Below are 26,191 nucleotides of genomic sequence, written 5' to 3'. Positions count from 1 at the left end.
TAATAATCATTTAACATATCAGTTGTTTATAATGTAGTGTTTGTTATTGCTTGTTCATTATAACACAAAAATAATACACTGTGTGCAGTCATATAATTAGTAGAAACATAATTATTATATTACATGATTATATTTTTGATGTTATTAACTAATGTTTACTGGTTACCAATGTATTTATTTCCCCATTTTGTTAGTTGTTATCATGTAAGTTTATTATGCGGAGATGACTATTTAATTAGTGTCAACAATATTTCACAAACTCCATTGAGCACTTCCCTAATGAATTAAATCAAATCTTAACTAATCGACATAATCCAACCTTTCCATGTATTAGCGCCTCATTAAACGCGTTGATTTCTGCTATCCAGGGCGCAGGACTAAAACCATGTAATCCCATTATGCTCATTAGAAAGTCAAATGATACCAAGTCAGACTTAACTAAGATAAAGGACCCCAGACGTCTTATGGCGATTTGCCATATTCTATTTGCCCGTGGTAACATTTCAATTTGATTAGGGGGAGACAAAAAAATGCTGCTATCATTGTATTTTGGCATCTCATGCTAGTGAAAGAGTGTTTGAAAACAGGCACAGTACAAAACCTTAAAGAATCTTTTGGAAAAGCGCCGATGGAGCGGCTTTTGGCTTGGCAAAGCTTAAAAAGCGACATTTTATTGCTTGTCAGGTTTATTCCCGTTATTAGCCTATGTGTTCCAACTTCCCACAGACTCTTTTGGAAAGTCCGCGACTGTGGATGGCCGTGGGTAGATAATGGTGTTGTGCGGAGTTGGAATTAGAATAGCCTATACTTGTTGCACAAGTCATTACGCTACAGGGCGATCTCATGTTGGCTTTGCGCAGTTTGGTCAGTCGTGGAAATTTCATTAAAAACAAGCTACAAACAAACCGCAATTCAATAACTGAATGAAATGTGATTTTCATTTTTTTTTACTTTTTTCTGCGTGCATACAGATTTGTGCAGTGACGTTTTAGCTAAATAAATCTGCCGTCATCGTTTTTTGAGCCCCATATGTAGTCCACACCTAATTATTATAGAAAGTGAAACGATTACGCACGGTTTACAACTATCAGTGTCAACAATTTAAAGATGCGCACTAAGCTGGGAACGACGCCTATCAAGATTCTCATAAACTTTAAATCTGCTCATATTCGGATTATCGCCAGCAAAACCATGGAGGATAAAACTGAAGATTTTGAGTCTAGCGCATTTTCATTAGTGCATGGCAACAGTGGCATCGGGGTGCCAGCTGCCAGCTTGAACAAACACCAGTTGATTCCCCGATACCCAAACTCTTTAAAGCCTACTAAATCCCCCATGTCCAAGTCGCGTCTGGGGGGTACAGCGTGATCCTCAATGCAACAAATATATCACTAATTATTTGTCCAAAAATATTACCTCGGGAGGGCACAGGCTAACAGGTGCTGGAGAAAGCCAGGCTCTTCATGCACCCCGGGTAGGGGGACTTTGTTGCCAAAGTACAGGCTGTCCAGGCGTCCCTAGTTTTACACGGTGCTGAGTTTGCAGATAATTGCCATGATATCTTTATTGCTAGGACTTTAAAATATCCGTCCCTGTCGAGTTTCTCCTCGATGCACCTGGTATTTCAAACTTGTTCTTTTTGTGCGCCTGGGTCCTGGACAGCAGCTGCTTAAAACAAGCAAAGAGAGAGGCCCGTCTCCGTCTACGTCTCCAAGACATGTTGGCATGGTTGTCTTGTCTTTAATGTACCATTAGCCTTTGTCTTGACACAATATGGGAACAGTAAAGCATGACGTGCGTTATAATAAAACACATTTTCAATGATCCACCCGGATTTAGGGCGCCAACGCGAGCCAGCCGACAGTATTGTTTTGTCCTCCAAGTCCACGGGCAATAGACGCCCTTGATCAATCTTGATCAAGCCATTAAATTTATGTCCACCAATTTTTCACATGCAGAAAAAAAGGACCCGAGCGCTGCCTTCTAAGCACATTGATTTCCTCGCCATCACCTGGCGCTTGGTTTAGAGGGAAGGGTAATGCGAGGCGCTTCGTAAAGTGACTCCGTTAACATAAGGCCCTCACCATCCCGCTCCATTGTTTTGTCTTGTTAATAACTCATTACCCGGATTTAACAAATCCTCCATTGCATATGTTTGGTGTCTCCATATTTTGATCCGTACGATTAAGCAGATGTTACGATTGAAAACTGAAAAGTCCAAGGCTACTCATGTCTGAAAGGAGAAGAGCGGTCTCCGCGCAGGACTAACAAAGAGCCTTGGAGATCTTCAGAGAGACATTTACGACCAATAAACAGACTTCAACCTGCTCTATTTCAGCCATTGTGTCGTTTTTGAATAATTAAGGTTAATAAGAATAGGTTTGTATACTTTGAATGCCAGGACCACAGGTGCGGGGTGACATGATGAATGTGGTGCCTGATTTTTGCCAAGCTTGAGAGCCCTTCTCTTGGACCTTCAAGCTGATAGAAAATATTGTCATTTCTTTAATTCACGGCATTACTTTCATTCAGGACAAAGCCGGGTGATGAAAAGCTTATGTTGTAATGAAGCACACTACGTGGTGGCTGCACTGCCTCAGAAAAGAAAGAGCGAGTCAATGGCCGGGCGCGCTTTGGTTTGTGCGCACGTAGTCTGCTCCATCTAATTCAAATAAAGGGAACCTTTCCAACTTTTAAAAGACCACGTTTTACCTTTATTATGGCCTTTAAGGCTGTATCCATTAAGCATATGGTGCGAAAGCAGCAGCCTTTGTACTGACAAAACCCTCGACAGAGCAACCGGTGTCTATTGCGAATCATTTAACTTCTCAGCAGCCAAACAGGATCCAGGGAAACAAGTGCACAAAAGCGCGCACGCGTGCAAGATTTTTAAGAAAAAGAAAATATTATTCAATTGAGCATAAAAGGAGACAATGACCCCCTTAGACAGCACCTCATTCTCTGTTGTAACAAAAGACGCCAGTTACCTCCAGAAAAAATACTGTTATGCCATGACATTGGACCTTGGAAAATAAAATGTCACCAAGGCAAGCAGGGTTTTTGCGCACGGGATGCCCGGCTAACAAGAGCGAAATGGGTAGCTGGCAGAGTTAGCTCGTCTGAAGGCGGCCTCCCTCTCTTCACCCCAAAGCTTGAATCCACTTGCAGCACAAGACTTGCCTCCAGATTTGTATTTTCTTTGCTTACTTTTATCTATGAGCCATTCTTTATGCATTTAATGTGCTCCTTTAGAAATGGGTTGATGTGGAAGTGCATTGTTTTACAATATCTCATTAAACAATATGCTTAATAGGAAACTAAAATGATAACCGAAGTAAGCTAAATATATATTTTTAGCTTGTAATCAGCGTTACAGAGCCCATCTATGCAAAGTTAAGTTATGAACGTTAAAAACACATTACAACCTCAAGCATTCTTATTATTATCATCTGAAGATGGTGATTATGATTACCGTTATTTTTTAATAATAGCTTTGTACATTATGACATCATGATGGTTTATCGATGCACAGCAATTCAACGAATGGTACTGGTATCTTTCCAAGTCACGGTCAAAGCAAACTTAAAGAGGATTTGTGTGAAAAAGGCCAATGGTTACTTTAGAAGCCATAGCTGACCTTCCAAAACTTGCATTTGGCTAATAGTGTAATCTAAGCAGAAAAGAAAAGAAAAAAAATCGTTGAACTTTACACTCATAACACAAGGTTCAAAACTAGCCACAATAGCATCTCTGGTGCTTTATAACAACAATTCAGATTGGTCGCCCTACACCAGGGACAGCTGGCTTTGCTTGGCCATGGAACCCCATACCACCCTCGGTGGACCATACACAACGACACTGACCTTACCGCGGGGGAAGCCAAAATGTGCCTTTGACTGAATTAGCCTCAAAGACGTCTTGCTATGATCTTTGTTCGGAACAGAATGGACTGAATATTGTTCTTAATATGAGAGGCATTGTATCCAGCTTTTGCTTGCCCCATATGAAATATTACTGCCCCTTTATTCAAACTCTCGTATTTCAAGGCAGGCATGTAGTTACCGTATGCGGTTTTGTGTCAGTGCTAAGATATCCAGACCCTGCCTGTCACTTCATTTCAATGCCTGGATCCCATACTTTTATTAATGTTTTCTGCTTTGTTCGAACCCATGGCCAAGGAAATACACATACTCTGATAGTTCTTCTTTTTTTTTTTTTTTGCTTTGTTCGAACTCATTGCCAAGGGAATGCACATACACTGATAGTTCTTCAAGGAACGAGGGCTTAGAAAACCCACAACAACTAGGAATAAATAAATAAATAAAAATAAAAAACGGTTAACATATCAACACATAAACTCCATTCCAGATTTCCATAAATAAATGACCGTGTTTTGTTATTAATTTTCGTAGCGTATTTTTTAAAGCAGTGTTTTGTTTTTAATGCAAAAATAAAAGAAAATTAAATATTTTAAACACCCGTGAAGCTTGGTGTTTATGTGTATTTGTGCTTGGTTTCTATAAAATGCATTTGGTTCTACATTTTCATTGGTTGCAGTTTACCTTTTTATTTCGATTTTTTTCTAATAATAACTACTTTTCTAATTTTCCAAGACACAGCCTTCTGCCTATGAGAAGGGAACAGATTCGCTTTGATAATTGATCCACTTTTTATTCAGACTTCCACCTTCCGCAAAGAGACAGAAAAGTCGGGCTAAAATGTGATAAATTACAAATATGCAAATTTCATTCAGTGCCGTTTGTAAGTGTGTCTATCTGAAAGTGAATAAGGCCTTGCAGTCAGTCGGCGCGCACTCGGGGAGCTCGGGACCCCAGGGCGGGGATCAAAGCGCCCCATTCTTTTTCATCCCCGGTATTCTCCCACAAACGATTTCGATACAAGATGTTTTCATGATGCACGTCATGTGCCTGGGACGCAGAACTCGTTGCATCTTTGCTCAATGCGTCGACCGCCTTTTGTTCGGCAGGATGGACTTGAGAGGGTTTTCCCCCCTAGTAGCCAGGTTTCTAAAGTGTAAAAGCATGCATCATTTTTCACCAGGTCTCGTTTTAATATTCACAAAAGGAAATCTATGAAAACAGACCTTTCAGTTGTTCGCTGGCATGAACCTCACTGCTGTCCAACTGATTTCTCCTATTATAAGTATTTCTCAGCGGGGAGGTATTTGCAACACAAATGCAGCTGTAACACACACACACACACACACACACACACGCACAAAATGGTATATTTAGAGTAAAGGCATCCAGCTTTATGTCATTAATAAATCATTTCTCTGCAACTCAAAACAATAAATAAACAAAGAAAAAAATATAATTTAGAATCTCTTGCCCTTTCGATAACAATCATCTGAGAATAGAAAAGTGAGGACTATATTATTATGAAAGTGTGATTTAAAAAAATGTAATTGCTTGAATTATTTTTAATTGTTATTTTAAATATCCAAGTACCCTTGGCAACCCCAGCATTCTGAAAAAAAAAAACGTTTAATTCTCTGTTTCTCAATTGTTTTCCAGCTTTGAATGAACTTATAGCTGTGGCAAAAGCTTAAAACAGCAGCTCAGTGCAACTTGACCATAAGTTTAGAGTGATTGGCTGAAATGGCCTTGGGCCAGAGCTGGGAAAGCTTCCAGGCCAGACTCCCATTAACCCTCTATGGTGAAACTCTGCTGGAATCCAACACACCAGCCATCGCCATTTATCTACCAACTAATGAAACTAATTAATTTCTGGAGTTCAGCTAAAATTCCACTTTGTTGTTTTACAACCAGAGCCTGAAACCCCGTGAAAGTAGCAAACATCTTTATACGATACCCCCTCCTGAGATTGTTTTAGCTAATGATATATATCTGACATCTTATAGTAGTTTCTATGGTAACTAAACTGCATTCAGTTCGGACCATGCTGGTCTGTTCAGTAGCACAGCAGTACAGAAAAGTTGTTTTGTGACTCTAGCAATGGACCAGTTAATGGAAGATTACAAGAAATTAGGCCATAATCACATAATCTCTGAGAAAAGGGTCACAGCACAGTAATCAGGCAGATCAAGTCATAACCCAATAACCATCCGTTGTACATGACAGATAGTTAAAGGAGAAATTGGTAATTGATTCTAAGCTTGTCCCTGAGGGTCAGTGGGGTCTGGTGAGACCAGAATTCGGAGAACAGCTCCACAGGGGTTTGCCACAGAGCGACACTGTTTATACAGAACACTACAGCTACCAGCCAAACCACTCTGTTCTCCACATTTAGAAGGTCAATGGTACTGTTTATCACCTCATGCTATAGCTTATAGTAAAATGAACTCTTACGAAATGTTAGATTTTTTTTAAAGCAATAAAAGTTAAAGTAGAACCCATTTCATATGATCATTTATTCTGTACAGTGTGAAGAAGTGAAATAAAGACCGAGCGAAAGAGATGGGGACAGAGCAAGACTAAAGACTGAAATGTGTTCGAGAGCCAAGATCTTATTGTTCGGCTCCACAGCCATTGAGATCGCCTCCAAAGCTGTGCATTCCGCTGGTTTTGTGCTGTATGCGGCATGCGGAAAGCGAAAGACCATTCTTGAAGCACTCTTTACTGTGGCAGAAGAATGCATACAGTTACTCATGTCTGCACCTTTCCAACAGCATTCAGACTTAAGAGCTGCAGTAGACTGAGCCCATTCACAGCACAGTCAATTACAGTCAGTTAAAGTCACGATAGTCTTTGTTTTCTCTTAATGGGAGCTCTGTGTGGCTTCACTACGGGGGGAATCTAATGAACTTACTTAAAGAGATTAAAAGTTTTCTCATTGCTTTGTACAGTGCCGTGATATCTTCACTGACAAAATCAACAGACTTTTGTTCAAATTTATGAAATAGGAATTGCTGTGAAAATGCTTTATTAGTGCGAGAAACTGATACAGATCAATATTCTTAAATATAATAACAGACTATGAGTTCAATCTAACTAGGTGTTTTCTTTTCTTAGATATACAACTATGAATACACAATTAAAGCAAAGGTATTATTGACGTATATATATATATATATATATATATATATATATATAATAAATCTCATAGTCAGATTGCATAATCTCTTTGACTCTTCCTTGACACTGTGATTTTATTTCAAAAATCTTCCAGAGTTTCTTACCCTCATCAGGTTTTGAAATTACAAAAACAAGCTGTGCATGGACTAAGCCATTTCTGTTGTAAATGTGATTTGAACTTGTTTGATTATTAAAAAAATAAAAATTCTAGTGTGGTTGCCTGTTGAGAAGGGAGAAAGAACTCCAGTTTATACATCTTCATCTGCTTCATCTGCCACGGTCAACTGGGAATCTGCAATTACATAAAACACTAAATTAGCAACAAACAAAAAAAAGATTCACAATGCAAAGAAAATCTATATATAAAATTAAATCAGGGTAGTACATAGTATTACCAGCCATATAACTGAAAATCACTAGTAAATCATACATTTCATTCATATTAGAGCACTTATAAATTGCGATGCACAAACTGTGTTTTTAACCATCCCAAGTCATTTTTTGTACCAATCAAGTGAATGCGAGTACTGCCCATGGGAGGGGCAACATGACATTTCCCTGGCCGATTCAAAACAGGTCATGGACCCTCCATAGACACCAAGGTGGTGGGAGGGAGAACTTAACCACACCGTGTAACCGAATCAAACCAGTGGTTACCCCTTTTCAGCCCACTGGAATAGCCATAACAATACCATTCACTTTGCAGCAGAGAAGACATTCTCCTTTGAGACTGACTGAGAGGCTTTTTATCAACTGCGGGGCTTTGTAGCCTTTTAGAGAAAAAAGAGAGAGAGAGAGAAACAGAAAGCTCATTTTGAAAGTTTATTTTTCCTAACACATTTTATTTTATTGGGTGTGGGTCTAAATATAAGGTCTTAATAATGGCGAATGACAGAAACGTTGTTTTATATGCGGAAAAAGAGTCAAGCTCAGGACTGCCCTAGTGCTGACCTATGCCTTTTAGGTTGCTTGAACACATCAGAATTGCTATTGTTAAGGTTGATTAATTGAGTCTGATAAGTTACCATGAATGAAGATTGTTATAGTGTTTTATGTGGTGGGCCTGGGTTTGTAAATGCCTCTTTCAAAGAGTTCTGCAGAAAAGCATATGGGCCAGACGTATTCATGAACAAAAAGGAAAAAAAGCCCAAATGTATTATGGTTGTGTCCAAGCAGTCTTGTCCCCCTTCTTTTGATAATTTTCCGAATGACTTTGAAGCCATGCACTTGCCATATTAAAAAGGGAATATTTAAATCTTTTAGAAAAAAAGTGTGATTTTACCATGCTTACCAAGTTTTACTCTCTTTGATAGTGTTCCCAATGTGGTTAAAAAGTTTACTACTTAGTATATTACACATTTAAAAATTGTGACATTTTGCTCAGTCAACATATTGCATTTATATCTGATTAATCCTAAAACACAATATTCATATTTATAAATCAAGCTTAGCTAACAAGACCCCTCAGACAGACAAACAGGCAGTACATGTCCAAACAAGAGCTTGTAGAAGTGTGTTTGCCATAAAAACTTAAAATTATTCACACTGAATAAACATAATATGCTGTGTGACAACAATGTTTGCCAACTCTTTCCAAGTGTCAAGACCCTCAGTAGCCGGTGCCTTATCTCCAGTGTCTCAATTATTGAGCGTCAGTGGTGATGTATGGACCAGATTCCCGTGGTTTAGACAGGGGCCAGCTAGCAGTTGTAGAGGTCACTGGCCAGGCCCTCTGGACCGAGGACCAGTGACCCCCTTCATGCTGACCCACTATAAATTACTGCAATGGCCTGTAGACATCTCCATCCATCCAGAGCCAAGGCTGCAAGTACAGATCTTTTCTCAAGTACTTAAGCAAATATGCAGAAAGTTAGACATGATGTCAAAGCCAAATACAATAAAAACAATAATACTGAGAAATATTACTACAATTTAAAATAAATGTTTTCTATTTAATAAATTTTAATATTTAATTTATTCCTGTGATGGAAAAGTTGAACTAACTCTAGTCTTCAGTGTCACATCCTTCAGAAATCATTCTAATATGCTGATTTGGTGCTCAAGAAACATTTCTTCTTATCATTGTCGAAAATAGCTGTACTGCTTAATATTTGTGTAGAAACCATGATACATTTTTTCAATATTCTTTGATAACTTTGATATAGAAAGTTCAAAAGTACATCTTACTGGCTCCATACTTTTGACTTGTAGTGTGTGTGTGTGTGTGTGTGTGTGTGTGTGGACATTACCCCATGTCCCCACTTTTCAAAACGCATATAAATCACACAGAATGGAGTGTATTGAAAATCTGAAATAGCACAAAGTTTCCTGTGAGGGGTAGGTTTAGGGGTAGGGTTGGTGTAGGGCAATAGAATATACGGTCTGTACAGTAGAAAAACCATTACGCCTATGGGATGTCCCCACTTTTCACAAAAACAAACCTGTGTGTATGTGTGTGTGTGTGTGTGTGTGTGTGTGTGTGTGATTAAAATAACTAACTACTGTATATATGTAAGTGTATATATATATATATTACAATTCTAAGTGTATAAATCTATGTGATTAATCACAACAAATGCAAAAAGAAGAACCATTGCAGAACCAATGACACATAGCTATTGTCTATAATTACTGGCCTGTTGAAATCCACCGACTGGACAGCGGTGTAATCTGGGTAGATTGATTAGTTAGCTTCTGTGCATCAGATATTCGTGTCTGAGCGCTTCCATATTGACAGAGGGTATTAAGTCTTTCAGTTATCTGGCCAAGTCATCCCTGCTAAGCTCATTAACCTAGATCCCAATCATCAGAAAGTCAATAATAGGCAAAAGAGAGATTAAAAAGTAGCTGAGGCAAGACAACTCTCTCCATTTCTCATTCCTACTCCTCATGTGTCACTGCTAATATGATAATAGTGCACAAGGCAGCCTTTCAGAGTGATGGACATGTTTGGTTAAATCATATATATATATACTGTATATATAAAAAATTATAATAATGTTTCACAATATTATGCTGTTTTACTCTATTTTTTATCAAATAGATGCAGCCTTGATGAGCATAGAGACTTCTTTCAAAAACAGTAAAACAAAATTTACAAACTTTTAAGTGTATATGCTACAAAATAATATGTATAATGGCAAATATTGGGTAAATGTTCATAGTAAGAGAGTCTGTTTTCATGTGCATTATTTGTGTAATAAATGACATCCGACACAGGCAGGCCTCAACGAGGTGATCTGAGTTGCGTTTGTCCTCCTGGTAATTGGGGTGTGGGGTGCAGCGCAAAACAAAAACAAAACTTATGCATATTCATCAGCCTTCACCAATTGAGGCCAGAGATGAGGGGCTTAATGGACGTGCACCTGTTAAAGTCTGTTCTGGGTTAGCCTCTACTGTATATGTGCTCTGTGTGTGTGCGGGACAGGCCACAGGTGCAGATTTCATTAAGGGTTACATGATTAAAGCTCCTAGATTGATTAGTTAGCTTCTGTGCATCAGATATTCGTGTCTGAGCGCTTCCATATTGACAGAGGGTATTAAGTCTTTCAGTTATCTGGCCAAGTCATCCCTGCTAAGCTCATTAACCTAGATCCCAATCATCAGAAAGTCAATAATAGGCAAAAGAGAGATTAAAAAGTAGCTGAGGCAAGACAACTCTCTCCATTTCTCATTCCTACTCCTCATGTGTCACTGCTAATATGATAATAGTGCACAAGGCAGCCTTTCAGAGTGATGGACATGTTTGGTTAAATCAATATCTTTGAACATCTTTTTTGATGTGGTCAATATGAGGACAGGTGTTAATGCTATTCTACAACTGTAATCAACTTAAATTAGATGTTTTAGTTACTGGTCTGTGTTGTTATCTCTTTCAGGTGGTCATGCACTAACCTAATCCAGGGAGAGCATCTGCCCCTCTCTCACTCTGTAGGCTGACGTCCAAAACACTGCTCATCTTCTGCTGGCCTCCATGCAGCACATATACGTGGCTTACAGCAGAGGAACTTTTAAGCTACAAGTCCATAACACCAAAACTAGAACAGCTGTCAGTTGGAAGGTTCCTTACCAAAGGAGCCATATTGCTATAGCACAACCTTTTAAAAGTACCATCTGCTGGATTCTTCTGCCGTGGTGAGCAAGGAGCATCCATCTACAGAAAAAGACATCTAAAATATCTCCAATTTTCACATCTCACAGATGCAATTGTTTGTATACAGAGGTCATGATATTTGCTAAACTCCAACCCAAATGCTAAACCTAAAGCCTCACAAATCGGTTGACATCATGAAAACATTATATAAACCTTGTTAGTTATGAGGACCACTTTAAATGTCTCATATCGTAAGTCAGTTTTCAACATATTTCACTATATTGTTTTTGGTCCATACAAGTATAGTTACAGCTGTACACAAACACACACATTTACTTGGCTAATCTAAATGCAAAAATACCGTTGTTTTATAGTTAGTTAGTTATAGTAATACAGACAATTCACAATATATATTTACTATATTTATTTTCAAATTTGTCATGCCCATATGTCCCCAAACGGAGGAATTGTCAGATTTAGCTCACTTCTTGGGACAACCCCCCACCCCAAATTTATAGTGAAGTAGAAGCTCACACATTTATTGTATGTACACTATCGTTCAAAAGATCCAGGTCAGTAAGAGATTTTTCAAAATAAAATGAATACTTTTATTGAGCAAGGACACATTAAATTGATCAGAAGTGACAGTAACGACATTTATAATGTTGCAAAAGATTACCTATTTCAAATGCTCTTCTTTAGATGCGGGACAGGCCACAGGTGCAGATTTCATTAAGGGTTACATGATTAAAGCTCCTGCCCTCTTTCAGTGTGGTAAGTTCGGCTTTGATGAAGAAAAAGACATGTTTTGGTGTAAATATCATGGAAGAGCATATTCATTTAAAGTGGACAAAACTGCAGCACTCTCAGAGAAGCTACTGACCGCAAAGCTGACTGAAGCGTTGTGCAGAATGGCTTCCTGCCACTGAAACGTCTGCCGTAAGAACATCTCATCCTTGATGGCATGGAAACGCAAGAGAGAAATAGTCGATGTAGAAAAGCTCATGGAGTCAAATGAAGCAATATTTAAAGTAACAAAACTTTGCGGTGTACCTCTGTCTTAAAATCTCAAACTTCTTTTCCCACACCTGATTGGACATGCACAACTGCTTACTGAGCCTGAAAACATTAAGAAACAATAAGAGAGGGCAGTGGAAAGAACAAGTACTGTAGGACTGACCTCTTTCAAAATGTTATTATACCTTTCAATCTCCTTTTTCTGCATTGCTTCAGTCTTTCTAAGTTCTTTTATTTTTGGAACCAACGCTGTATCCCCAACAAGCTGAAGGAAAAATAAAGCTGAAATTCAGATCAGTTTATGCATGCATGTACTTCTACTTCAACAAAGTGAAGGGTAACTCCATGGTTGTAGGTTCTGCTGGCTTCTGCTTCTCAAGCTTCTTTTCAATGGCAGCTTTCTGACAACAGGAGAATCACAAATCCATCCTAAAATGACAATGATGCATTACTGTATAGGATTTGTATCTCCAAATAAAAGGAGTACAAATAAAATGTTACTTTCGTTTCTCTGTGTTTTCATTACTGTACATCTTAAAGGGCTACTTCACCCAATTCTGCCATCATTTACTCACCCTCATTTCATTAAAAACCTTTACTTTTTTCCTATGAAACACAAAAGAAGATATCTTGACGAATGTCTCACTGTCTTTTTTTGCCAATACAATAAAAGGTCCAATTTTGTTCCTTAATAATAATTCATAAAAATGTCATATTTTGTGTTTCACAGAAGAAAGAACATGTAAAGCAGGTTTAAAACAACACGTTTAACCCTTAAATCACTGAATCTCTCAATAAGTTTAATGTGACTGTCCACCTCAGTGGAGATTTAAATGGACGGCCATATTCTGTGTGTCATTATATCAATCCGTCGCTCACAAAGGGTAATTTTAACACAAAATGTCCACTTTGTGTGGCATGTCCAATCAAGGCCTGACACAGCTTTGTGGAATGTCGTGTTGGCTGATTGAGTGCGTACATTCAGAGCAGTGTGAAGGTCAGGTCAGCTCAGGTCAGCTCGGACATCCACTTTTCCACCCGTGTTCCCCCAAAAAGGCCTAACAGAATGTGGGAGTCCCTTTTTAAGTTTCTCTTAGTAAGAGTGGGTGCAGAGTGTGTTGTTAGTCTAACCCAACACAGAAAGGATGTCAGTCTACCCTTTTTCTTTCATCCCAACCAAAGAAAACAAAGAATGGGAGAGAGAAAGTTTCCTTGCCAGATTGTTCAAAGACCCATTGTGTGCAAAAAGGAGTAGGTGTTGATTTGTGATAGTGAGTTGTGTACGGCCTCTGAAGTACTCTACACTGAGAACAGACACTAATGAAGGCATGCTACACTTCAGTCTGTTTCCTTACTAGTTTGATGGATGCAGGATGCACATTTACAGTTTAGACAAAATAATTAATTAAGAGAACATTCAACCGAAGAACAACCTTGCAAAACGTTTTGATACATCCCATGTACACTACCACTCAAAAGTTTGGGGTCAGTAAGATTTTTGTAATGTTTTTTTTAAAGAAGTGTCTTGTATTGTATGAAGTATCTTAATGAAGAAGAGTATTATTGTGAAAGATTTATGCAATATAAGACAGCTGTTTTAAATTTTAATATATTTTAAAATGTAACTTATTCCCTTGATGGCAAAGCTGAATTTTCAGCAATCATTACTCCAGGCTTCAGTGTCACATGAAACTTCAGAAATTATTCTAATATGCTGATTTGGTGCTCAAGAAACATGTCTTATTATTATCAATGTTCAAAACAGCTGCTTAATGTTTTTTTGGAAACTGTGATACATTTTTATCAGGATTCTTTGATGAATAGAAAGTTCAAAAAACAGCATTTTTTTATTTGTATTATTTTTTTTTATATTACAGAAATATAAATATTTTGTAACATTATAAATGGCTTCAATGTTACTTTTGATCAATTTAATACATTCTTATTGAATAAAAGTATTAATTTCTCAAAAAAAAATGATTACTGACCCTAGATTTTTGAACGTTATATGTATTTGGGTAAGACATTTTTTATTAAATGACATGATTTTGAAAGATAGTGCTTCTAACCATTCAAGCACAGACCACATATATAGATCTATTGTTTGCTAAGGTCAATAAATCAAACTATTTGTGGATTGTATGTAAGTTTGAGTCACTGTCTATAGAGGGCCAGGCACATGCCATTTAAGATCGAGACTTGGGCGTTATAAAAAAAGATAAGAGTTCCACACATTTCCATAATAACTAGCCACTACAGTGGCCAAGCTCATTGTAAGGGTGCCCTTTATGAAGTGGACTTTAAACCGGGCTCATTGTCCACTTCTATTCAGCTGTACCCCATCACCCACTCCAGCCTGTCACTGTGTTGTGTCAGCTGCATGCCACATTTTTTTAATTTTATATATGTATATATATATATATATATACATATATATATTTATATATATTTCTTTCCTATCACCTTTGATCAATTAAATGCATCCTTATGGAATTTCTTTCAAAAAAAAATCTCACTGACCTTAAACTTTTGAAAGGTATGTACCAGCCTGTCACTGTGTTGTGTCAGCTGCATGCCACATTCCACCCTCTGCTAGGCGCTGAGGCTTGGGATTCACACTGGCTGCCTCCTCGCCGCCTCTATGCGGTCACCATGTTGACAGAGTCATCGGTGAGAAAAACATTAACAAATAAAACGTCATTATTCCTTTTAAAAAAAATCTTACTGACCCTAAACTTTAGAACGGTAGTGTACATAAACATAAATAGCTTGATTGTGAATTTCCTTGAGTTAGCAAGGTTATAATTAATATTTGTGACAGTAAAAGCATATTAGATGTGTTTTCAATGGAAAAGAAAAAGATCTGCACTTGAAGAAGGGAGAGGGGAGCTGCCATCCATCACTCAGGGCTGTTAATGAATGTGTTTCACTGTTGGTACGGGTTGAATTTTAACCGCAGACTCATGGCTAAAATCGATATGACTTAGACACTGCGTGTGCACCTTATCCTCTGTCTTTGCTTTAGGACATTGATGTCTGGGGTAATGGAGAGACCGTCCACTGGTCAAGGGTTCAAGACCTCCAAACATCCTGAGACAGATTGGACTCACATCAAGTCCGTGCCATATCTGAGCATGCATTCAGCTGGGTCTCATACTCACCTCCTTCATCCGTGAGGCTTCAATGCAGGCAGTTTCTTTCTCCATTTCCTCTTTTAACTGTTTTATCTGCAAAGGATAATTTTTTTTTTTAAATCACAAATGAGAGTGGACAGTAGGCGAGACTTCATGTTGTTTGCTTATTTGCAACCATCCAAAAGATTCTTGGATATTTAGGAGTATTTACAACTAGGTTAAAACTTCAGAAGTGGTCAGCCAATAGTGCTGTTGACAAGTGCAGTTTGGTGGTTCATTTGGGTGTCTTTTCACAGAGGCGAAGCTTACACCCAGCTGAGCTTCACACTCCACTCTGGCCTGGGCTTCAGCCTCTCATTATAGGTCTTTCCTGTAGCCTTCTGGCTATAGAAACACATTTTCTGCTCCATTGATCAAAGTCACCAAAATAAAGTGGAGAAAAACATCGTTTTTTCAAAACGTCATTTTTTCACTTTACATTTTTATGCATAGCCACCATGCTAGACCTTAACATTGAGTTTGTCAGTCACTGCACAAAGGGGCGGCTCAACAAAGGGTGCAAGACTGAAAAGAGGCCAGTCTAAACTGCTACACTAAATATGGATAATCCTTTTCTCCCGGTGGCTCAAACAACATTAAGGAGGTCTTCATTAGTGGTTTTAACCAGGGCTTCTACATGGAGTGTGTTTGGCCACCACCTGCTCCATTAGTCTCTTTCCTGGCCCTACCAGGTTGTGTGTCCACTCAGTATTATGTGAAGAGCCGGAAGAACATTACTGATCTGAAAATAATATGCCTCTATTATAAAACACTTTTAAAAAACAAATAAATAAAACAAAGAAAGAAAAACAAAGAAAGAAAATATTTTTAAAAAAATCTAAATATTAAATCATACAAAAATATTACAATTAAAGAATGTCTTCTTTATAAAAAAATATATTAAAAAAAATGAAAAAAAATAATTTTCAGTAGTAAGCTTTCTAGCAATTTACCATGTATGTACCAAATAAATAAATGATTTAAAGCAATTTAAAGTTTTTTAATTCCAATGAATGCAACATAAGTAACTAAAAACTGTATCATACAGCATATCTGTATATTAAATTATGCATATGAGCATAATATGAATATATTCAATACATATTGAAAACATTCATAGAAAAAAACTTCTTTATTTAAATTTAAAAATGTGCATTGCAGAACATAATTTATTAATTGTAATAAATTTAATATATATATATATGTGTGTGTGTGTGTGTGTGTGTGTGTGAGAGAGAGAGAGAGAGAGATACATATTAGCATTTTATATATTTCTTCTATATTTTAAGAAAAAAATGCATTTTTACCTATGATAAGTATGCTCTTGTAATAGATTTTTTTGAAACAAAAATTATTTTTATGTGCATTTGCTTTAGCTGTACTGCAGAAATATAAACCTAAGTATACTAACTAACTAACAAGCAAGAAGTGACAATAATAAACATCTGTATGCATAGTTTTCTTTACTCTGCTGAAGAGCTGTTCTAATATGAGTGTTTGATTGCAGGGTAAATTATGCCAGCTTTGACAGGACCCTTGCTGCTTGTCTCCCAGCAACCCTGCAAGGCCAGAGGGAGACTTTTAACCTTCTAGATTCTGTGTGGCCGAATTCAATGGCTGAGTACCATAGAGTCTTTCACACTCTTTTTACGTTGTCCTCTGTGTTCATATTTTAATTCCAGCCATTGTGTGGCAAACTTGGTGCATATTGTTCCTCGCAATCAACCGCAGACGCTGTGCAAAATAATACTTGATACCCAGTGCTTGAATACATTTTGTCTGTAAAACTGTTTAAATATGTAAATGAAAGATTCTGAGTTTTTAAATATTTAAATGAATTAATATTGTATTTAAAGGTTTTGATGGTAAAATACAGCGATTGGCTGACATGACTTATGAATACAAGGCAGCAGTCCAATTTAGAGCACATTCAAAATGCACAACAAAGCACTCTGACCACATGGTTTCTTACTGTAGTGCAATAATATAAACTCTGGCATGGCCCCAATCTTAACACCACACAGTGCTACTTCACACACACTTCATCTTTACTGCACAAAAGATAAAACACTAAATAAACAATGCCATATCAATGCATGTCAAAAACGCTGCACCACGTCCATTCACCAAATGTTTTACCAATATCAACATGCTACAATGTCAGCTCAGTGCTTCATATCGTCAGCTGTGCTTGATCACATATCATAAAATAATTTAGTTCTCCCTCATGCACCAGTTGCTGCAGAGTATTTAATTCATGGTAATTTGCTCCGCTGGCATGCTTCTCTCTTCTCACAGAGCTAACACACGAGTAAAACCTGCAAAATTATGAGGGACAACATTGTCTAGGCTGTAAACCTCACATACTGTATGCTGCCCTATTTATCTTAGATGTCACACAGTAACCATTCCTGGTAAGGAGAATTATTTCCTGGGAGAAACAGGAAAACCAGTATATGTAATGGAAGTGAATGAGGCCAATTATTTGAAGATTTAATAGCAAAAATGTGAAGCTTATAATTTATAAAAGCACTTGTTCTGCTAAAACCTATTGAATGTGCATGGCAACAAAGTCGTAAAATATAAATAATAATAATAATAATTAATTATAATAATTAAATAATAATTATATAATATAAACTTTACACAGAAAATGTTAGTAAACTATTTTCTTTTTTAGAAATTGGTTCACTCAGAAATTGCTAGTAAATTTCACAAACAATTAGAAACTGCAAATTACACATTGAATTAAATGTGACATTTAGAAGTAGAAAAAATGAAATATTTTCTTGTGAAACATCTTTGTTTTATTTACAATCTTTTTTACAGTGTAAAATCAATTAAAAATTTTTTATTTTTTTGCAACTTTTTAATGTTTACCGATTGGCCCCATTTTCTTCCATTGTGTGTGTACTATATGTAGTTTTAAAAGAAAACAATGGACAAACTGAAATGAATTTTGTGGCAATCATCATTATGCCACAAATGCTGGTTATTGAGTTAAAAGATTAGTTCACTTTGCAGAATAAAAATTTCCTGATAATTTACTCACCCCCATGTCATCCAAGATGTTCATGTCTTTCTTTCTTCAGTCGCAAAGAAATTAAGGTTTTTGCGGAAAACACTCCAGGATTGTTCTCCATAAAATGGACTTCAATGGTGGTCAATAGGCTGAAGGTCCAAATTGCAGTTTCAATGCAGCTTCAAAGGGCTCTACACGATCCCAGCCAAGGAATTTGAAGTTGGAGGAGAAAATGAGATGGAGTTTTTCACCCTACCCTACCTTTTTGAACCGGAGTACACAAAAATGAAGAGCTAACCGCGCGTGACCTTTCCAACGTGATTACGTAATGCGTGAATTTGCGGATGCGCGTTGCGAAGCTTGTGCAAAACGTGCATTTGTGGTTTAAAAGTATATAAATTTTTATTTTTTTAAGAAAATGACAGATCATTACACTAGATAAGACCCCTATTCCTTGGCTGGGCTTGTGTAGAGCCCTTTAAACTGCATTGAAACTGCAGTTTAGACCTTCGAACCGTTGGCCACCATTTAAGTCCATTATATGGAGAAAAATCCTGGAATGTTTTCCTTAAAAACCTTAATTTCTTTGCGACTGAAGGAAGAAAGACATGAAGATCTTGGATGACATGGGGGTGAGTAAATTATCAGGAAATTTTTATTCTGGAAGTGAACTAAATGTTGTATGTTTCTGTTGACTATCTTTGGACTTATTGTACACCACATTAGTCAACAATTGTAGTGTTTAATGGTGCTATATAAATAAGTTTAAGTTGAAATAATCCTTTAACAAATGTAAAAAACCTCACCTTTTCTTTGCCACTTTCTCTTTCAAGGTTTAATTGCATTTTCAGTTGCTCGTGTTCACCTGTCAGCTGCAATAAATGGAAATGAAAGTGTTTTAAATAAAACAATGCAATGAGCATATAAGGATGTTTCTGACTTTATTTGTGTACTATATAATACCTTTTGAATGGCTTTTTTGCTGTTGTCAGCCTCTGATTTTAACTGTGCCAAATCCAGAGTTACGGGCAGAAGAAAGAGAGAACATTTGAGAACACACACACACAAAAAAAGACCCAGTGTAATATTCATGATATGCTGATGCAGGGAGCACAACGAGAGGACATCCACTTGTCTTTGTTCATCTTTTGCATCTTGGGTCAGTGGACTGAAGCCAAGTCCTGGCCTGCGTGACCTGTTCTGGCTCAGGGTCCTGACAAGCTTCTGACCTGATGCATTGCTTTTGACACGTCCACTCACATGCACTGACCAAACACAAACCACTAAGTTCAAGGGCCAAGTGTGTGTTATTGCCCAAGTGCTTTTATTTCCATATAGACTTAAGACCTGGACAGCTCTTATCTTTAGTCACAGCCAATGCAAAACGTTTTAGCAGAAGGTTCTTCCCATTTTGAATGGGGACACATAAAAGGAGTTTATGTTCCAATGAAATGGATGATATGTTGTTTTGGAGCATTTAAAAAATCGATGTTTTCATGCGTAATCACAAAAAGCAGTGGCGTAAAATATTCAGGCGGTTACCAAAGTTACATAAGCAATGAATGAATGTCAAACACTATGAAAGATAAAGGCCTGACCCTTGAGAATACACCTGTCTTGTGTTTGCTTTCTCCTCACAGACTCCCACAGAGTGTGAGATGATAGCTGTGGTCTGACAAGTGTCCTCAAACATTGCGCTCTGAATGCTACCTCACACACCGGGAAAGATAAGAGAATCAGTCTATGTTTCCAAAACAAGCATTCGTGACAAATGTTTGTTTTTGTCCCAAAAACCATAGAAAGAAAACTTAAGCACACTTTTTTGTGAGTGGTTTATCCAAAAAAAAAAAAAAAATTTAAATGTGACATGTTACCCAGTCTCTGCTCTTCCAGCTCGACGTGCAACGAGTCAATGTTATCTTTTAGCTTTTCATTCTCTGACTTCAGTCTGCTTTTCTCGGGATCCTCCGCTCCCTCGGAGCCGATCTGAAAAATGACACAAGTCCTTTTTAACTTTCCCTTTACAGCGCAAAACAAAAGCCATGCCGCTCAAGCTGCGTGGCAAATATGAGTGCCATTCAGGCACAAAGCAATCGTACAACTTTCTGCCTCCTTCCATTTCCCCCTGAATAATAAAAAGCGAGAAACAAAAAAAGCAAACACATTTAGAAGAGGGCGATCTCTTTTTTTTCCCTCTTCTCTCTTTTGCCCTTTTCTTCTTGCCCGGAAGAAAGACGGCAGTACATTACATACAAAGCCAATAATTCATGGGGACATTTTTATTGACAGGATTAATACACATCATACTGTTTGTGTGCCCCTGTCATTCAGGTCAATTTATTCTGGAAGTCAAGGAAGGCAACTGGGGCCTATCCACCCACAGTCTGGGCTCTGCTTTCTAACAAGCTCGGCAGAGCCAGGCCATGAGGGGGCCGATTTGAGGATGGCTGAGCAGCCCCAGGGGGGTTGCAGGGAGCACAGTTTCCCGGGGGGGGCTTGTTGCCTTTGTGCTGTCCCTCAGTAGCAGCGCTGCCAGTGTCACCAGGATCACATCACATGTCAGCGCGCTGAAGTTTGCAGACTGGGAGCCGCATGGAGCCCATCAGGTTCCTGTGATATCCACGCAGTTGGCCCTCTACTTTGTACTGCAGCAGCCATTCATGCCCCGAACATTAACTGGGCTTTTGCATGCCTGTCACACTTACGATTATGCAGGCGTTCAAAGGCTTTTCTTTTTTCCACTTTATTCACTCTGTCTCTCTCTCACTCATTCACAAAGAAAGTAAATTGCAATCATAAAGAGGTTTTGATTGCTATAAGTTTATCTGATGTTTGGCGGTTTTGCTTTTTCGTCACGTTTGGTATGATTTCGAATGAGCCTTAACAACATAAAAGGAAAAAAAGGTAAAAATGCTGTCACTTGGGCAGTGACAAATGGTACTAATATGTACATTTAAGGTACTAATATACACCTTTTAGGGGTAAAAACGGTACAAAAGGGTACCATCCCAGCTTTTGTATCTTGAGATTGTAAATCACAGCATCATTTTAGTCACACATAATAAATGAAATGCTCTGATTTATGACATCTTGCATATGGTTCATGATTGTTTACTATAGATTTAATCCCAGAATAAAGAGCCATATGTTATGAATGTGACTCCCCAAGTGTGACGGTCAGATGATAATGATGTACATGTCATGGAGCAGGATTAATCTATCACTTATAGGAATGGGCATCGGTGCATCCAGCATGACAGAAATATGACTCCATGCAGGGTGGTTACCTCAGCCCAAACATCACCCACCCTGCAGCCTTCCCTCCTTGTTTCATTGTCATCTTCTAGGAAGAAACAGTATCAATTTATTATTTGTTCATAGATACTGAACCTAATTTTTCCTCCTCAAAAAGAAAGAAAGCCCACATTACACCTCTCTTCATCAGTTTGCACTGGCTGGCAATAGCTGCTCGCATCAAATTCAAGGTACTGATGTTTGGTACCACTGGCTCTTTACCAACATACCTAAACTCACTTGTTCTATGGCAAGCCGTTTTGACTTTTATTCATTCTCAGGATATGAATTCTTGATATCAACCATTCAATTTTTACTAGTTAAAATGTTAATTTAATATTTTTTACTAGTAGAAATGTAATTGCTGATATCAAAAATTCAATTTCTGCGAGTGATGATGTCATTGTTGATATCAAGAATTAACATTGTTACTAGTGGAAATGTAATTGCTGATATCAAAAATAACAATTGTTACTAGTAGAAATCTAATTCCTGATATCAGGAATTAACATTTTAACTAGTAAAAATTGAATTGTTGATATCAAGAATTCATATCCTGAGAATGAATAAAAGTCAAAACAGCTTGCCATACTTGTTCAGACTTATGGGCCCTCCAGAAGCTTGCGTTCTGCAAGTGAACAGAGTGTAAATTATAATTTTTATTTAAAAATTATTAAATGGATGCCGCCCCTACAACTAGCCCTAACCTTAACCAATATCCACACGTTATTTTCCACTTTTCGATAATTTCCTTCATTTTTATTGAAAATATATGCCTTTCCGATGTGATACGGGATGTGAAAAGCGAGAAGAACGAGTTCGGCAGAAGGCGGAATCGAACTTGGGTCTGTCGCGTCAAAAAACAATCGGTTTGTGCTCTACCATCTGCGCCACTGTAGCTGACAGTTACTTGTAGTCTTTTTGCAGTGTTGTGTAACACTAGGCAAGTGAACAATGCCTCGTGGTGCCATTCCAAAGAGGCACAAAATCACTCTCACTGACCTTTTCCTGGATCTCAATTTGAGTCTTTACCCATTTTCAAAAAAAGACACTTTTTTTTGGTCAGCACCTGACCAATTAATACTAGCACTTATCTATTTGTTTTTACTCATTTATTTAAAAAAAAAAACTTGCTATGTGTACTGTGCTAGACTTTGTCACATCACTTGTCTAGTTATGATTAATTATTCATATTTCCCCATGAGCTGATTCGCTACATACTGTTGCTCTCTTGTTGGTCTGATTGCTTCTATTGTTCTCCTCATTTGCTAAATGATTAAATGTAAATGTAAAATTTATACTCTAAGGAACATCTTCCTGACCTGTTTGAACACCCCAACCTTTAACTCTGGCTCCACCATCTGCTGCAGTAACAGAACTACAGGTGATTAGCCATGCATCTCTCCTGTGGGCGTGAGAGTTCTCATTAGCACAATGAACAAAGCTTGAACTCCGCCGGGTTGCACTCATTTGTTACACTTTGAGTGGCAGGTTTTGTATGGCTGTTCTCCCGGCCATCTGCCTACACAAGCAGCCGTTTTGCTTGGACAGAGCTCAGACACTAAGGGTGAGAGATAACTCTAGCAGGCAGAGTGAGAGGGGCAGCCTATTAAAAAGGGCAATAATAGACACCTCACTTATCGGCACCTGATAGCTCATTCATGTTACATGTAAACCCCTTTCGCAAGGGCATAAAGGTGAGCAATTGATTTCACTTTGTGGAAAGCAAGTACCTGCTTATTAGTGTACAGCCATGGGGTCCGGGCCACTACCAAGTGCACTTCAGGCCATAATAGAGCAGGCCACTAAACAATAATTACCATCCTGCTGGTCAATAACAACACAAGCTGGATGACATTTAAGCAATCAAGAATCATATTGACATCATTAAAGATAAATGCACTACTGGCCAAACAATGCTTCAGCGTAAAGGCTGCCATTAAAAAAAAAGCACAAAAAATACTGTACATAAATATATATATGCGCACAAAATAAATGCAATTGCAATAATTTATTTTATTCAGCAAGGACACATTAGATGTATAATCTTATAAAATATTTATATCAATAAGTATTCATCAAAGAATCATGAAAAAATGTATCATGGCTTCCACAAAATTATTAAGCAGTTTCCAACATTGATAATAATAAGTAATGTTTCTTAAGCACCAAATCAGCATGTTAGACCATGTGACTGGAGTAATGGCTGCTGAAAATTCAGCTTTGGAATAAATTACATTTTAAAATACATTAAAATAGAAAACTGTTATTTTTATTGTAATTACATTTCACAATATTACTGTTTTTACTGTATTTTTGATCAAATAATTGCAGCCTTGGTGGGCATAAGAGACTTCTTTCAAAAACATTGTATCAGCCCCAACCTTCTCAACAATAGTGTATGTATTACAAATATTCTGCAAATTTTCACAACATTCTGTATGTATCCCTTTTTTTGCTTACTGGTCCTTCTTCAATGCTTCTTTGCATAGTATTTACATACATACGGGCCTATATTTAAATTAAACTGATTATTGTACACAAGTTTTGTGTACCTCATATTTCTTTAGCTGTTCAACCATACGCTCAATCTTCAAGTTCTTCTCCTGTAGCTCATTCAGAAGGTCCTTTACTCTTCCATCAGTAACATCAGAAACCAGATCCGTCTCTTCTTTATTCTTGTAAAGATTTCATATTAAAAGATTCATTGTGAATCTTTGTAAATTATATCAAATCAAAAACAAACCTATTTTTTGCAATATGTTAGTTGATATTACAAATTCATTAATCCTGCATAGCATCTGAGAGCTGCTGCTTATAGCTTTTTCGAAGAACAGACAATTTCTTAAAATAAAACAGATATTAAGTAGAAACATGATTACACGTATTGCTTATAATAAAAGCAGCATTGTATACAGACCTCTTTGTGGCAGTTCTCCAAATTCTTGATTTTGTCATTCATACTTGCATAAAGGGCATCAGATTCATCCTGCAGTTGGGTCTCATACTGCAAACGTATTGTTTTCAGTTTCTTTCCAATGTCCAGTGTCAATCAAATATTTTAAAAAACATTAAAGAATATTTAACACCGAATGGTGTTAACACCAAGGTTATGGTTTATACCGTGTATATCCAACTTATCAAAGATTGTAAGTTGCTTTGGATAAAAGCATCTGCCAAATAAATAAATGATAACATAAACAAAAACTTGCTCCATTCAGTAAGTATTTTTTCTATTTGTCTTTCTTGCTTTTTCAATGCAAGGTTATATTTCCTTCCCAACTACAAATAAATTAATTTTTGTGAGTTACGGAACTAGAACATGCATTTAGTAAAGCATTTATTCGGCTGCAAGACTGCTAATCAATATGTTTAACTCTGCAGGCTAGAGGATTCCTTGTGAAGGCACTGTTCTTCACCACAAAGCCATCATATGCCCTCTCAGCAGGTGACCTAGACAGCCCACAGTGAGGCCACTCAGAGCTAAAGTTAGAAGAATCTTGAACTAATAAGATGAAAAGCCAGCAGCATGAATGAATTCACTGAGCACATCTAGCGAAATGCACTGACAAAGTAGCAGCTTTCTGTGGGCCTTTTTTTAAGGCAAGACAAACTTGCATTTATAAAGACAGCTGCAGATTGATTGATAGCTGACAGACTACTTCCTATTTTTGTAGTTAAAAAAAGTATTTAAAAAAGCGTTTTATGAACGGACTAAGCTGACCATGATAAGGGACTATTTATCTAGTGGTAGCAGATACACACCTTCATAAGCTCTGCAGTTTTGGCAGCGAGTATCTTTATATTTGGCAGCTTTGACTCGTCGGTTTGGACACAGGCATCTTGTCCAAAAAATCCTGTCCTCAGCTGGTTTGACACAGCATATCTGAAGAGTTAGAAAGATCGTGTGGTGAAATTAAGTTCAAATCCTGCCTTACCAAAGAGATTATCGCACATCGAAATTCTCCGACATTCTTCTTTACAAATCCTCCTTTTGTACTTCTAATAAGTGACCGTTGTTTTGTTTTGATCTCCCCTGCACTTCCCCGTGCGTCACTCCTGAGCGGCGCATGCGCAAAGACGACCTCATATGTCATCCACCTGGAACTGCTTCTGTATACAACTGTTGGCGCAAGCATCATTAAAGTGATTATTACGTTTTGAATATGGATATTTTTCTTACAAAAACGCATCGATTCGCTACAGAAGGCCTTTGTTCACCCCCCGGAGCCGTGTGAGACACTTTTTTTATGGATGGGCGATTTTTATTTAACTTCTTTTGGACTGAAGCAATGCAACACCCGCTGAGTGCCATGAAACAGCTTGAAAGATCAAAGACAATTTTTAATATAACTCCGACTGGATTTGTCTGAAAGAAGAAAGTCATATACACCTAGGATGACTTGAGGGTGAGTAATTTATTAGCTAAGTTTCATTTTTGGGTGAACTAACCCCTACAGATCTTGGCTGCTCTAAACGGTTGCCGTAGCAATTTTAACAATTTTGCCATAACAATTTTCCCTTTTTTTTCTCT

The 26,191-nt window shown here is 37.6% G+C and overlaps 1 pseudogene; it reads right to left on the bottom strand.

The window, feature by feature from the left end:
- Positions 1-11,073: 11,073 nt before the first annotated feature.
- LOC107732552 (uncharacterized) lies at positions 11,074-25,630 on the bottom strand (annotated as a pseudogene).
- Between the last annotated feature and the right edge of the window lie 561 nt (positions 25,631-26,191).

Source organism: Sinocyclocheilus rhinocerous, unplaced genomic scaffold (genome assembly GCF_001515625.1).
Source record: "Sinocyclocheilus rhinocerous isolate Xijiao unplaced genomic scaffold, SAMN03320098_v1.1 scaffold1420, whole genome shotgun sequence".
NCBI classification, from domain to species: domain Eukaryota; kingdom Metazoa; phylum Chordata; class Actinopteri; order Cypriniformes; family Cyprinidae; genus Sinocyclocheilus; species Sinocyclocheilus rhinocerous.
The sequence above is the reverse complement of the archived record's forward strand: the minus strand, read 5'-3'. Positions and strand labels throughout refer to the sequence as shown.